The following is a 15,551-nucleotide window of genomic DNA, read 5'->3' as shown; positions in this document are numbered from 1 at the left end:
GGTAAACATATTTTATGCCACGTCATTGCTCATGAACACAAACTGATAATGTGTGTGTGTCTACTGATTGGCAGCTGACGAGTTGAGAGAGAGAGAGAGAGAGAGAGAGGGAGAGTCTAGGTGATGGAGCACGCTGCATGCAGTCCGTTAACGAGACACGGGGTATCCTTTGTTTGGTGTAAGGTGTGTAATCAGTTGTCTATAATGATGTATGATAAAAAACAAAGAGGTTATTATTTAGGATACATGATATCATTGACACCTTAATAAATATACTGTAATGTCAAAGAATGTATAACTGTCAGAGTAAATGACGTGACCCCACTTCATCCCTCTTCCTTTCCCTTCCCCTGCCAAGCTTCCGCTCACTCACATACTTTCCCCTTCCCCCTACATCGCGACATTTGTGGGTGAACTTGCTCACTGTTTCTGAACCACAACTCAACTTGTATCGTGGTTCACGCTACAAGATAGAGTAGAATTATTTTATATAAATCAGACTTTATAAATAGCATAATGCACAGCTCATTATCCCAACAAACCACTCAATATTTATTAGCCAATATCACAGCATAATACAATGACCACATAATAATAATATAATATGGCACAGAGGATAAAGCTTGGCGATTCGAAAAATTCTCGGGGATGTACAGTCACGCGTACTAATTTCTGCTCAGGGGTTACCCCTTCCTTCCCCCCTCTACCCTGGACAGAGGGAAGAGGGGAATCGCGAACAAGTCTACCCCGCCTTCTGCCCCCAACTCCCCCACCCTCCACCTCCAACTGCCAGTTACTGATTAGACGCAAATTTTCACATGTCCTGTAAACATGACTAAACTGTCGTCGCACACGCTTTCAACGACCAGGATTTGGACTATATTTTTATAATAAATTATTACCGTATTGAACTGCATTCTCAAATTGAAAATATTCACCATCATTGTAATCCAGTGTCGTCCGCTGCACAATTCTGGGTTCCAGTGCTTACCTTTTCACTTCCCCCAGCTGTCTCTCTCTCTCTCTCTCTCTCTCTCTCTCTCTCTGAATTTATTTTTCCCACTCACTCTTTCTTTTAAATTTATATAACTTTCCCTTTGCTTCTCTCCCTCTCTCCCCCTTCTCTCTCGTTCTTTGTCTTAAGTCGTCCCCGCCTCTCACCCCTCCCCTCCCCTCACCTTAGGCCTGATCAGCAGTCAGTTATACCGTCACCGCTCCGTATATCGTGTGCAGGCAACATTTATCACACACACTTAGGTCAGATGTATGGAAAGCTAATTTTTTTTATATATATATATATATATATATATATATATATATATATATATATATATATATATATATATATATATATATATATATATAATTGTATTTCTCATTATGTGCCAAGTTCAAATAGAGAACACCAGACCAATATTCGTAATTTTTATTAGAGTGACCGTTCCACTTCACATAGCTGGGTAGCTGGGCTTATAAACTGCACACACACACACACACACACACACACACACACACACACACACACACACACACACACACACACACACACACACACACACACACACACACACACACACACACACACACACACACACACACACACACACACACACACACACACACACACACACGACTTAAATTTTGCACTGACAGCGTGGCGACTACAAATATAGTCATTCTAACAACTGGATCTGCTGGCTCCAAACCTTCCCTGTCCCAGTCAAACTCCTCATTCAATAACCGGTTATTGAATGAGGAGTTTGACTGGGACAGGGAAGGTTTGGAGCCAGCAGATCCAGTTGTTAGAATGACTATATTTGTAGTCGCCACGCTGTCAGTGCAAAATTTAAGTCGTGTGTGTGTGTGTGTGTGTGTGTGTGTGTGTGTGTGTGTGTGTGTGTGTGTGTGTGTGTGTGTGTGTGTGTGTGTGTGTGTGTGTGTGTGTGTGTGTGTGTGAGTGTGTGTGTGTGTGTGTGTGTGTGTGTGTGTGTGTGTGTGTGTGTGTGTGTGTGTGTGTGTGTGTGTGTGTGTGTGTGTGTGTGTGTGTGTGTGTGTGCAGTTTATAAGCCCAGCTACCCAGCTATGTGAAGTGGAACGGTCACTCTAATAAAAATTACGAATATTGGTCTGGTGTTCTCTATTTGAACTTGGCACATAATGAGAAATACAATTATATAAATAAAAAAAAAAATTAGCTTTCCATGCATCTGACCTAAGTGTGTGTGATAAATGTTGCCTGCACACGATATACGAAGGAGCGGTGACGGTATAACTGCTGATCAGGCCTAAGGTGGGGGGAGGGGAGGGGTGAGAGGCGGGGAAGACTTAAGACAAAGAACGAGAGAGAAGGGGGAGAGGGGGAGAGAAGCAAAGAGAAAGTTATATAAATCTAAAAAAGAAAGAGTGAGTGGGAAAAGTAAATTCAGAGAGAGAGAGAGAGAGAGAGAGAGAGAGAGAGAGAGACAGCTGGGGGAAGTGAAAAGGTAAGCACTGGAACCCGGAATTGTGCAGCGGACGACACTGGATTACAATGATGGTGAATATTTTCAATTTGAGAATGCAGTTCAATACGGTAATAATTTATTCTAAAAACTTAGTCCAAATCTTGGCCGTTGAAAGCGTGTGCGACAACAGTTTAGTCATGTTTACAGGACATGTGAAAATTTGCGTCTAATCAGTAACTGGCAGTTGGAGGTGGAGGGTGGGGGAGTTGGGGGCAGAAGGCGGGGTAGACTTGTTCGCGATTCCCCCCTTCCCTCTGTCCAGGGTAGTGGGGGGAAGGAAGGGGTAACCCCTGAGCAGAAATTAGTACGCGTGACTGTACACACGAACACAAAGACACGCGCTGTTGCCACGTTAGCCATATCCCGCGACTAGGTGGTCCAGGTGGAACTCTTGCCAAGTGTACCTGTGCTAAGGACTATGTACATAAACGTGAATTTATGAATTTTAACCAAATAATTAGTCATTTTTGTTTATTGTAAACAGATTCTTCTTTGTTCAACTTTTTTTTCACAAATTCTGTCTAAGTTCAAAATCTGTTGCCATAAGTTTATAAACCTGTATGGAACCCTAAAATTATATAAGAAATATGTAAAATATGTATTTCCTTCGAGTATTATGTAAAAGAAGATTATATCATTTTTTACGTTCTCATTTGCAGCTATGTTTCCCTTGCCCTGTTTTTCCTTTTGTTTACATAAAAGTCTTATTCATGGCCTATAAGAAGGGGCAAAGAAAAGAAGATTTCACCTAATAAATTATCAACAAACCAGCTTAGAAAAAATATTAAGGATTCTCCTTTTTTTTATAATTTTTTCAAATGTATTTTTTATTTAAATGTTCTTGCTTTTAAGGTTCAATGAATCAAGACAGACGAAATTAGACATATACCAAAGGACACTTCAGTACAACAAACGTAAGTTTTTTTTTGCTTTTGGGTCCAATGGACCCAGGGTTACCTACGGTGAAACAACAACAAAAGAAAAGGTTACCTGTCTAGGATTAAGGTAGTTAAGTTTAAGAAAAAATGCTTTATTTTTTCTTAAACTTAACTACCACACACACACACACACACACACACACACACACACACACGCACAGACAGACATACACACGCACGCACACACAGACACACAGACACACACACACACACACACACACACACACACACGCACGCACGCACGCGCGCGCGCGCGTACACACAGACAGACAGACAGACACTAAAACTAACCTGAACCAAACAAGAGTAGCAGGAGTAGAGAAAACAGCGAAGAGGAATGTCCAGGAGTTAAAAAAGGTATGGGCAGTAATTAGAGAGTTACAGGAACGGACCATAGAGCAGGAAAACGAGATCAAAATTCTACGGAATAAACCGGAAAAAGTTTGTACACACAGTGATGAACAAGAAAGAGAAGTCGCAGAATTATAAGTGAGTAATGAATCAGCCTCTAATGAAATAAAACAGCTTAAGAGGGAGAATAAGAGGTTGGAAGAAGAAAGGGACAGGATGAAAAGCAAACTAGATGAGAATGAATCCAAATCAAGGATGCAAGATGAGCACATTAAAAAAAATCAAGGAGCAACATAAAGGGTGGAAGAAAATTCAGGAAGAAGGTAATGTAAATTTGAAAATGATTGTAGAACAACAAGGCAAGGAAAAGGTGGAGAAGGAAGTCGGTTAAAGAAATAATATCAGTAGTTATGGAGGGAAACAACGATGCTCAAGAAGAGACTGAAGAAGTATTTAGGTTAGGAAAGTACGAGGAAGGAGGGGCGAGGCCATTGAAGGTGAAGATTAAGTCCCAGGCAACAGTAAACGAAATTATCAATAGAACATGGAAATTATCAGACAAGGAAGGTTTAAAAAATGTTTGGATAAGGAGAGATGCAAATGAGGAAGAAAGAACTAAAATAAACGAGTTAGTAAAGGAAGCAAAGACAAAAAACGAACAGAGAACGGAGGAAGAGAATACAGGGTTTTATTGGAGAGTTATGGATTAGAAATTGAGGAAGTGGTACCGACGGAGAGCAGAAAAGAGAGTATAAAAATACATCAAAAATAATTTGAAGGAGGTATATACTAATGTTGATGGTTTAGAATCGGCAAGGCTAGATATGAACGATTTCTTGAGGGTACATGAACCTGATGTTATATGCTTTGTAGGGACCAAGTTAAGAGAAGATATTGATGTTCATATGGGAGATGGTAAATACGAACTGTGGAAAAGAGACAGAAAAGAAAAAACGGGAAGAAGAGTGATGATAGCAGTGAAGAAAAATATAAATGTAGATACCATGGAAATGGAAGAAGGCAGGGCTGAAGTGATGAATAGGCTATGAAATTAGAAACTGGAGAGAATAGCAAGAGATATGGCGGTAGTGTATGTTCCCCCTAAGACAAGAGCATGGAATAATTTTTTTTTTTTTTTTTTATGTGAGGAAGAAGGAACCAAAGGCAATGAGCCTGCAAAACTATTCCTTCCAAGAGAAAAACAAAATATAAGAGAGAGCCAAATTCAAGATCCGATCATTTCCAGATGCCTGGACACACTGCGTTTGAAAAACTGGAGATCATAGGAAGTAGGAAATACAGACAGAGGGAGACAGTTCCAGAGCTGACCTGTTGCATAAATGAAGGACTGGAAGTAACGGTTAACTCTTGCATTAGAGAGTTGGACAGAAAAGGGATGAGAGTTTGCTGCTAGACGGGTGCTACGCGCCCGTCGTAGGGGTGGAGGAATGCATGCAGATAGTTCAGAGGAGCAGTGACCATTGAAGTAGCGATAGAAAAGAGATAAAGATGCAACAGTGCGGCGAAGAGACAAAGGTTGAAGGGAGTCAGTAAGAGGAGGAGAGTTAATGAGGCGAAAAGCCTTTGACTCCACCCTATTGAGAAGAGCTGTATGTGGGGAGCCTCCCCACACATGAGAGTTGTACTCTACACAGGGGCGGATAAAACCCCTGTATAGAGTCAACAATTGTGCAGGGGTAAAGAAGGAACGGAGTCGGCTTAGCACTCCCAAACTCTTGGAAGCAGATTTTACAAGAGATGTAATATGATCTTTCCAAGACAAGTCCCGAGTAAATTAAACCCCAAGCATGTTCAAGGATGATGCAGGATTAAGCTGAATACTATCAAACATTAGTGGGTATACCTGTGGAAGATTTTGCCAGGTTGATAGATGCAAAAACTGAGTCTTTGATGCATTAAAAACAACAAAATTATTTTTACCCCAGTTAGAGATATGAGCCAAGTCAGACATTAGGTGTGCCATAGCCTCATCCCTTGTTTGTTGAAGTAACTGCTGAGATGGACGTTGCGGGAATCGAATTGAAAAGTGAAGGGTGGAGTCATCAGCGTATGAGTGGATAGGGTTAGATGTACAGCTTAGAAGGTCATTGATGAATAAAAGGAAGAGAGTTGGTGATAGGACAGAGCCCTGAGGAACACCACTGTTAATAGATCTAGGAGAAGAATGATGGCCGTCTACAACAGCGGCTATAGAACGACCAGAAAGGAAGCTAGAGATGAAGGCACAGATAGAAGGATAGAAACCGTAAGAGGGCAGTTTGGAAATTAATGATTTATGCCAGACTCGATCGAAAGCCTTAGAGATATCAAGTGCAATGGCAAAGCTTTCGCCGAAGTCCCGAAAGGAGGATGACCAGGAGTCTGAAAGGTAGGTGAGAAGATCGCCGGTGGAGCGTCCCTGTCAGAACCCATACTGACGATCAGAAAGAAGGTTGTGATAGGAGAGATGCTTTAAATTTTTTCTATTAAGAACAGACTCGAAAACTTTTGAGATACAGGATGTTAAAGCAATTGGACGATAGTTAGAGGGTTGGGAATGGTCACCCTTCTTTGGGACTGGCTGAATGAGAGCAAACTTCCAGCAAGAAGGAAAGGTACAAGTTGACAGACAAAGGCGAAAGAGTTTGCCTAAGCAGGGTGTAAGCACAGAAGCACAGTTCTTGAGAACAACAGGAGGGACTCCATCAGGCCCATATGCCTTATTAGTACTGAGGCCTGTGACGACAGAAAATACATCAGCTGAAGAAATTTTAATGTCAGCCATGAAGTCAGAGGAGGGAAGTGATGGAGGAACAGCACCGGAATCGTCTAAGGAGGAGAAAGTCTGAGCGAAGAGATCTGCTTTATCAGTAGAAGAAATAGCTACAGAGCAATCAGAGTAGAAAAGAGGAGGGAAGGATGATGAGGTAAAGTTGTTAGAAAGGTTTTTGGGAAGGCGCCAGAAGGAGCAGGAAGAATTCGAGTTAGAGACAATGAATACCAGGAGATGTTGTCAGACATGGCTAGTTATTTACAGAAAATAATTAAGAAAAGCAGCAATATAATTCTGAAGGGTGACTTTAACTGTAAATATGTGAACTGGGAGGAATGGGACTCTGGAGGCAGCGAAGATTCGTGGGGCAATATATTTTTAAATATAACAATGAACAATGTGATGACACAATGGGTCAAAGAAGAGACACGGTTCCGAGGTGAGGACACACCAGCAAGACTAGACCTACTGTTTACCAAAGAACCTGATGTAAGAGAATCTTTGAAATATTTGTGTCTTATAGGAAAACGTGATCATGTGGTCATTGAGTTCCAGATGATAATAGGGAACGTGGAGCCAAGAGACGAGCTTTATAGGCAGGGAAGATACAACTTTGGGAAAGCAAATTTTACAGGATTGAGAAAATTCTTCGAATATGTGGATTGGAAAAAATTCAGAGAAACAAGAAAGATACAGAGGAAGTGGGATATCTTTCTAGACCTCTCTACTTCGGGAGTGGAAAAATTTGTACCAAGAGTAACGGGAAAGAAAACAGGAAAAGGAGCTGTTTAATAGAAGGTGTATGATAGCAAAAAAAGAGAGAGACACGGCATGGAACAACTGGAGAAAGGGAGGTCACAACAGAACAAAGGAAGATTATAAAAGAACTAGAAATGATTACACAAGAATACATAGAGGGGAAGAAAGAAATTTTGAAAAAGGTATAATAGACAAATGTAAGGATGAACCCAAACTGTTTTATTGATTTGTCAATGGCAAACTGCAACAAAAGGAAGGAATTACCAAACTGAAAGTAGGAGAGGTATATAAAAATGCGGCAACGTTAGCTGAAATAATGAACAAATGTTTCCAATCAGTTTTCACTAATGAAAAAGAGTTTGTGGAAGGGGAGGGAGTGACTAGAAATGTAGTGATAAAAATGATAAAAGTGGAAGTATAGGAAGTGTATAAATTACTGGAAACTCAAGATGTAAGGAAAGCCTCAGGGCCAGATGGAATCTCTAATTGGGTACTGGAGGAATGCAGAGAACAACTGGTGGATAAGATTCACAGTTTAATTGTGTGTTCTCTGGAAGAGGGGAAAGTGCTTTAAGAATGGAAGAGGGCAAATGTGGTACCAATTTATAAGGGAGGAAACAAGGAACCCCTGAATTATAGACCAGTGTTCCTAACCAGCATGGTCACAAAACTGTGTGACAGAATCCTGAAAGATAGATGGATAAAATATTTGGAAGAGATGAATATTTTGGCTGAAAGTCAGTTTGGATTCAGAAGTGGAAGGTCATGTGTTTCCAACTTGTTGATCTTTTACTTAAGAGCAATTGACGTGCTACAGGAGAGAGACGGTTGGGTGGATTGTGTGTATTTAGATTTGGAGAAGACCTTTGACAAGGTACCCCATAAGAGACTAATGTGGAAACTAGAGAATATAGGAGGACTGAAGGGGAACCTCCTGGAATGGATGAGAGACTTTTTGAGAGACAGACAAATGAGGACAGTAATAAAGGATAGGATGTCTGGATGGAGAGAAGTAACAAGTGGAGTCCCAAAAGGCTCGGTGTTGGCGCCAGTAATGTTCCTGATTTATGTAAATGATATGGTAGATGGATTTTATTTTTTTATGTGTCCGACTCTGGGCATAGGCTTCGCAACCTGCTCTCAAGGCCCAGTAGTCCTCCTACATACCATACACCTTTACATGTCACCACTTCGGCGCTAACACCCACCGTCCATATTGAATACATGCTAGGGCTGTCTCATAGAGTCTGTTTGCTGATGATGCAAAGATCTTGAGGAAGGTAGATGTTGAGGAGGACTATAAAATGCTGCAGGAGGATCTGGATAGGATACATGATTGGAGCCGGATGTGGGAAATGAAATTCAACGCAATGAAATGTAAAATATTGGAAATGGGTAAAAATACCAAGAAGCCATCACCGAATTATTTGATAGGTAATGAACCAGTCACAAAAGCGACAGAGGAGAAAGATTTGGGAGTGCTGGTCTAGGACAGTTTGTCACCTGAAAAACATATTAACAAGATAGCTAGAGAGACGTATAAACTCTTGACTATCATAAGAGTAGCATTTCATTACGAGGGTGAGGAGATGATGAAAAAACTGGTAGGCCTAGTGGCCATGATCCGCCCCAGGTTAGAATATGCATTAGAAGTGTGGTCCCCACGCAAAAAGAAAGATATAAACAAGATTGAGAGAATACAAAGAACAGCAGCCAAGATGGTCCCCAGTCTGGCAGATCTGTTGTACAGAGAGAGGCTGGAAAAGCTGGACTTGCCATCCTTAGAGGAGAGGAGAAAGAGGGGCGACATGATTGCAGTGTTCAGGACCATGATGGCAGTAGATAAAATTGACAGAAAAAATCTGTTTGTATGGAATAAAAGAGTAACAAGAGGACACGGAATGAAATTGAAGAAGCCAAGCTGCTTGAAGGATATCAAGAAATATAGTTTTCCTTATAGATGCATAGACCTGTGGAATAGCCTGGACAAAGAGATCGTCCAGTCTAAAAACTTAAACGAGTTTAAAACTAAATTTGACTTACTGAGAAACAGAGACGGGACCCCACGAGCGTAGCTCATTTCCTGTATATCACAATTAGGTAAATACAGTTAGGTAAATACACACACACACACACACACACACACACACACACACACACACACACCGCTCGCTGGTGCAGTGGTAACGTTCTCGCTTGCCATCTGGTAGACGGGAGTTCGCGCCTCGCTCAGGTTGCGAAAAGTTTCACTGACGAAGTGGGTGGTTACTGTCCCCCTTGAGCAAGGGGACGGGTGTGTGGGTGTGTGAAGGTCACAGCCTTGCCCTTAGATTGGACTATATGAGCTCTCAGCTCCCTTCCGGGAGGGTAAAATGCTGACGATCACGACCATCAAGTGATCCTGACCGACCCGGTGAATTACACACACACACACACACACACACACACACACAAGTAAAGAAACACAACACACCTGTAATGAAACACAACACACACGTAAAGAAACAAAACACACAAGGAAAGAGAGACACAAGTAATGAAAGGCACACAAGTAAAGAAAGACACAAACAAATAAAGACACAAATAAAGACACAAGCAAATAAACACAAGTAAATAAAGACACAAGTAAATAAAGACAAGTAAATAAAGACACAAGCAAACAAAGGCACAAGTAAATAAAGACACAAGTAAATAAAGACACAAGTAAATAAAGACACAAGTAAATAAAGACACAAGTAAATAAAGACACAAGTAAATAAAGACACTAGTAAATAAAGACACAAGTAAATAAAGACTATCTATCTATCTATCTATAGCCCGACGCCCTAATCCCGCAAAGGGTGGCCGCAGACAAAACGCCTGCAAGTCACTCTGTCACCCACCATTTGACTCCCCTTCCCCCAACTCACCCCCCCCTCCCTCATATACCTCTCAACTCCATCCCTCCACCTCATCCTCGGTCTACCCCTCCCTCTCCCTCCCTCCACCTCACCTACATACACCCTCTTAGTCAGTCTTTCATTCTCCATCCTCTCCACATGTCCAAACCACCTCAGTGTATTTCTCCTAATCTTTTCAACCACATCCACATCTACCCCACAACGTTCCTTCACTTCTTCATTCGTCAACCTGTCCCTCCATGTCACTCCACATGCTCCTCTCAAGTAACTCATTTCCACTGCTCTCACTCTTGACTTGTTCCCCTCTTGCAAGGTCCACGCCTCGCTTCCATACGTCAGAGTAGGGATCATAATACCATCATGCAGTGACTTCTTAACTTCCATACTCACCTCCCTATTTCTCATCACTGCTTTCAGTGTGCCAACAACCTTCCTTCCCTGCTGTACCCTTTCACGTACTTCATCCCCCAAAGTTCCATCCTTACTCATCACACTACCCAAGTACTTGAATGCACTCACATTCTCCATATCCACACCATCCAACCTCACTGCACACTCTGTGACTTCATTCCTCTCAAACACCATAACTTTACTTTTGTTTACATTAACTTTCAGCTTCCTCCTCCTACACACTGTCCCAAATTCATTCACCAAACCTTGCACAAGTAAATAAAGACACTAGTAAATAAAGACACAAGTAAATAAAGACACAAGTAAATAAAGACACTAGTAAATAAAGACACAAGTAAATAAAGACACAAGTAAATAAAGACACAAGTAAATAAAGACACTAGTAAATAAAGACACAAGTAAATAAAGACACAAGTAAATAAAGACACAAGTAAATAAAGACACTAGTAAATAAAGACACTAGTAAATAAAGACACTAGTAAATAAAGACACTAGTAAATAAAGACACTAGTAAATAAAGACACAAGTAAATAAAGACACAAGTAAATAAAGACACAAGTAAATAAAGACACAAGTAAATAAAGACACAAGTAAATAAAGACACAAGTAAATAAAGACACAAGTAAATAAAGACACAAGTAAATAAAGACACAAGTAAATAAAGACACAAGTAAATAAAGACACAAGTAAATAAAGACACAAGTAAATAAAGATACATGTAAAGAAATGCACACAAGTAAAGAAACACACACAAATAACGAAAGACAAGTACAGGAACACACACAGGGAAAAATACAGATAAATAGTATCACTCAAGAAAAACACACAAGAAAAACAGGTAAAGAAAAGAAAGAAAATCAAAGTAAGCAAGAACACATAAGTAAAGAAAAACACTGACTTTCCCCTGCTTATGGATGTACGAAAATTTAATGAATATAATCGATTTTTACAAAGAAATAAAATATAAATCTTAAGTATATTGACAGACTTAGAAGCTAAATTAGTTTGGAATACCTCGAAGTGAATTTTTGTGTACTATTAGCCCGGGGTGGGAAGCTATGACGATCCACTGCCTACCATAATTTGTATATGATTTAACAGAAAGAACTAGACAAGAGAAGACTGGACCCCTTTCATTGCCGTAACTTTTATATCTTTTTACAGGAAGAACTAGACAATGTAAGACTGGACCCCTGTCATTGCGGTAACATATACTGTATAATTTTACAGGAATAACCAGACAAGGGAAGAGTGGACCTCTTTCATTCCCGTAACTTAGATATGTGTTTACAGGAAGAACTACACAAAGGAAGGCTGGCCCCTTGCATTGCCGTAACTTTTATATCTTTTTTACAGGAAGAATTACAGAAGGGAAGACTTTGCATCAGTTTCATTGATCTTCCTGCAGATCATTATAATCTACTGTAAGTTTAGTGTCGTAACTGTAGATTTACTCATGAAGTTAGGACAGAGAGGAAGGTTCTACAACCTCTTTTTCCCTCCTGTGTATCAAAACCTGATTTAAGACAAGGAATCGGTAGTAAGTCTATCTGTCTAACGTATACGCACGTTTGTGTATTCCGATGCACGATAAATTAGTCTCCCCAAGCTAGTAAAAATAAAGACTATCGAGACAGTATAGTAAAATAACACAATGGGGGGGAGTCGTTCTAAAACCCATTTCCTTTTAACAGATAAAGTAGGTAGCCAGAAAAATCGAAGAGGAAGGGGAGATAGGTAGGAACCAGTAAAAACGAACTAGAGAGGTTAGAGATGAATAAAAAAAAATGAAAATAAAAGAAAACGGGAGCCAGCAGGAACAAGTTACAATAGAATCGTGGTTAAGGCGTTAACGGTCGTATTTTAAATGTTACAAGCTCTTATCTCTAATCAGTTCATTAAGAGTATATACATTAACCTTCTCCTGTGTTACGTCCTCATCCCACATTGCCACAGGCTTCAACAGCAGTAGTGCAGTATAGGAAGGACGTCGCCCAGTGTTTCTTTCCTTGAAGGGTCAGCCTTTCAATGTACACAAGATCAACTCAGGCGTCAAAATAAAGCAGGCTTCTCACGTTCGTAGTCTTTATTTTTCAAGTAATTACACTGTTTGCATAGCTAATTTCACAATGCCAGAGCCACACTAACTTCACGAGGCCACAAGTAAATTCACTCCTCTATCCTCTCCCCCATCCTTTTAAAACATTTTCGCACGTTCTAGGTAGTCCTAGCGGCAACAGTTCTAAGTCAGAGATATCCAAAATATTCCAGAGCTTTCTTACATTATGCATATAGCACTCTAAAAAATTAAAAATGAATAATACGTAATATAACAATCATCCTAATAAAATATTTTAGATTGAAAAAAAAAAAAATAATGCATAACTTTACAAAATATCTCCACTTACAATAGCACGGTACCTGGCAGGTGTGACTAGCAACTGAAAATGCGCGAACTATCTGGATTTTTACACAACCAAGCTAACACCCCTGCTTCTCAACATTACCTCCTCCCTAGTCCTTTTGTCTTCCTGACAAAACTACACAATATTTACAAACATAATCCTTAAATCTAACAAAATTAATTATGTACAAAATAGTCCTTCAGCTTATCGACTATTCCCCTATGCCGCTTCCAAAAACGACCCTGGTCCTCCACCCAGTCCTCTCTTCCTGGAGTAATTTGATCCCCTTCCTGATCCAGTCCTTCCCTAGGGAAGCTCACCATCATCTTCTGCTTCGGCTCCTTGGTCCTCCTCAACATCATCAGCTGTGGGTGTGCACGATTCCACGAAGACGTCCCAGCTATACTGTCATGGCCCATGGTGTGGTCACAGACGTTTCACGTGTACCACTTTTTGGGCGAGACTTCATGCCTCCCTGAATCTGGTATGTTTTGTCTGACAGGCAGTCCATCACAGTGTAGGACCCATCGCATAGGCTCTGCAACCTCGGTGACTGTCCCTTCTTCTGCTGAGGATTGTATAACCAAACTTTGTCACCATCATTGAAGCTAACCTCACTAACCTTGTCATCATACCTGTGCTTCTTCATTTCACCTGAAAACTTCAGAGCTCCTAGAACTGGATGATGTATGTACCTCAGCCGACTGGCTGGAAGTGTCTGTAGGCAGCTCTTTGCCAGATGGTCTTCCCGTTGACAGATCAATTGGCAGTCATAACCCGTGGTCCAGCATCAGTTTTGCAGGGATATGGCCAGTAGACTCATGGGATTCAGATCGATATTCCGTCAGCAATGCAGGTGATTTTTGCTCCCATTCCATCTGTCCCGCTACACAGTGCTTAATCAGTTCTTGTCCCAGAGTCCAGTTGAATTACTCCATCTATTCATCTGACTGGGGCCTTAATGGAGTCGTCCTAGTCCTCTTGATCCCCAGTAACTTGAAGCACTCATAGTACACAGCAGACTCGAAATTTCTACCCTGGTCTGAATGTAGTTCTTGTGGCATCCTAAAATGACAAAAGAACTGGTCAACCAACACCTGAGCAGTTGCAGCTTCCTGATCTGGGATAGCACAGGTTCTGTGCCACTTTGTGAAGTAATTCATGGAAATACACATATATCAGTTTCCTTTTTCAGTGTGTGGCAGAGGTCCAGCAATGACCACTGCGACTCTTTCCATTAGTCACCTACATGGTACAGCTGAAGACAGGAAGAACCATGTTTCTTGGGTCCCTTCTTGTCACAGCATACATCACAGGTGCAACACCACTCTTCAACATCCTGGCACACTCCAGTCCAGTAGAACCTCTGTCACAGCCGAGAGTTTTCTTCACTCCCTGATGCCCACTAATGATCCTGTTGTGAGACTGTTAAGTCATCAGATCTCATTTTCTTAGGGACTACTAGCTGCCAGTATTAGCTGAGGCCACTGATTGTCTCCCACTGATGCTCCTGTAGCCTGTTGTTCAAATGAAAGTCCCACTGACTCCAGTATCTCTTAGCTGCAGGGCTAACCCTGGAAACCTCTTCCCAAGATGATCGGACTGTACTCCACTGAAGCCACTCTAGCACTGGTTGTAAATCCATATCCTCAACCTGTATCCTCTTCAGGTCTTCTTCAGCTGACACTGACCCTGCTACTGCAGTACATTTGCATTTAATACTAAGACTTTCTTGCCTGCTACACTGCTTGCAAACTGGGTCACAAGGTCGTTGACTTGGGATGTCAATATTGCCATGTACTCACCCAGAATGGTGCTGAACCTCACAGTTGTGCTCGTCCAGCTTCTCGAGCCAGCGTGCCTGTTGTCCTCCTGGATTCTTTAACCCATGGCATCCAGTGTTAATTTCTGCTGACCCTTCCCCCAGCCAGGGATTTCTGGAAAATCACTCTGTTTTTTACCATAGTATCTCAGCTAACAGTTAGCCAAAAATAAAAACTAAGTGTCATAATACTCAGCAATCCTTCGACTTCAAACTGGTGGTCTCAGATTTCCTCGTAGTGCATAGAATCCTAGTGAGGGCCTTTGGAATTGGGATAACTCTTCCTTTTTTTGTGGCTGTGTCAGTATGTGTGGCACAAGTAAGGCTTATATTAGACCTCCACAATAAAAAAAAAAAACACTTTCAGAATACCACAATCATCCACAAACACCATTTTTGTGTAGGCTATGAGAAGTGTGGTGTGAATGTGCAGTGGTGTGAGCAGGGGAGTGAGTTCATTATGGCAATGACCCTGAGGCAGGCTTGCTGACATCTTACCAGACACAGGGAAAAATTTTTGCATAAATCTATCCATGATGCAGGCATGCATAAGGTGACCAGAGTCCCATTTTTAGGAAGGACAGTCCCGCTTTTTGGACGTCCATCCCGCTTTTTTAATTGTGACTAGAATGTCCCACTTTTTGAGCAAATTATCTTAATTGTCCCGCTTTTAGAAACTTACTGTTGC

Source organism: Coenobita brevimanus, chromosome 14 (assembly GCF_032717465.1).
Source record: "Coenobita brevimanus isolate Jiangsu-jjx chromosome 14, ASM3271746v2, whole genome shotgun sequence".
Lineage (NCBI taxonomy): Eukaryota > Metazoa > Arthropoda > Malacostraca > Decapoda > Coenobitidae > Coenobita > Coenobita brevimanus.
This window is presented reverse-complemented; position numbering follows the sequence as displayed.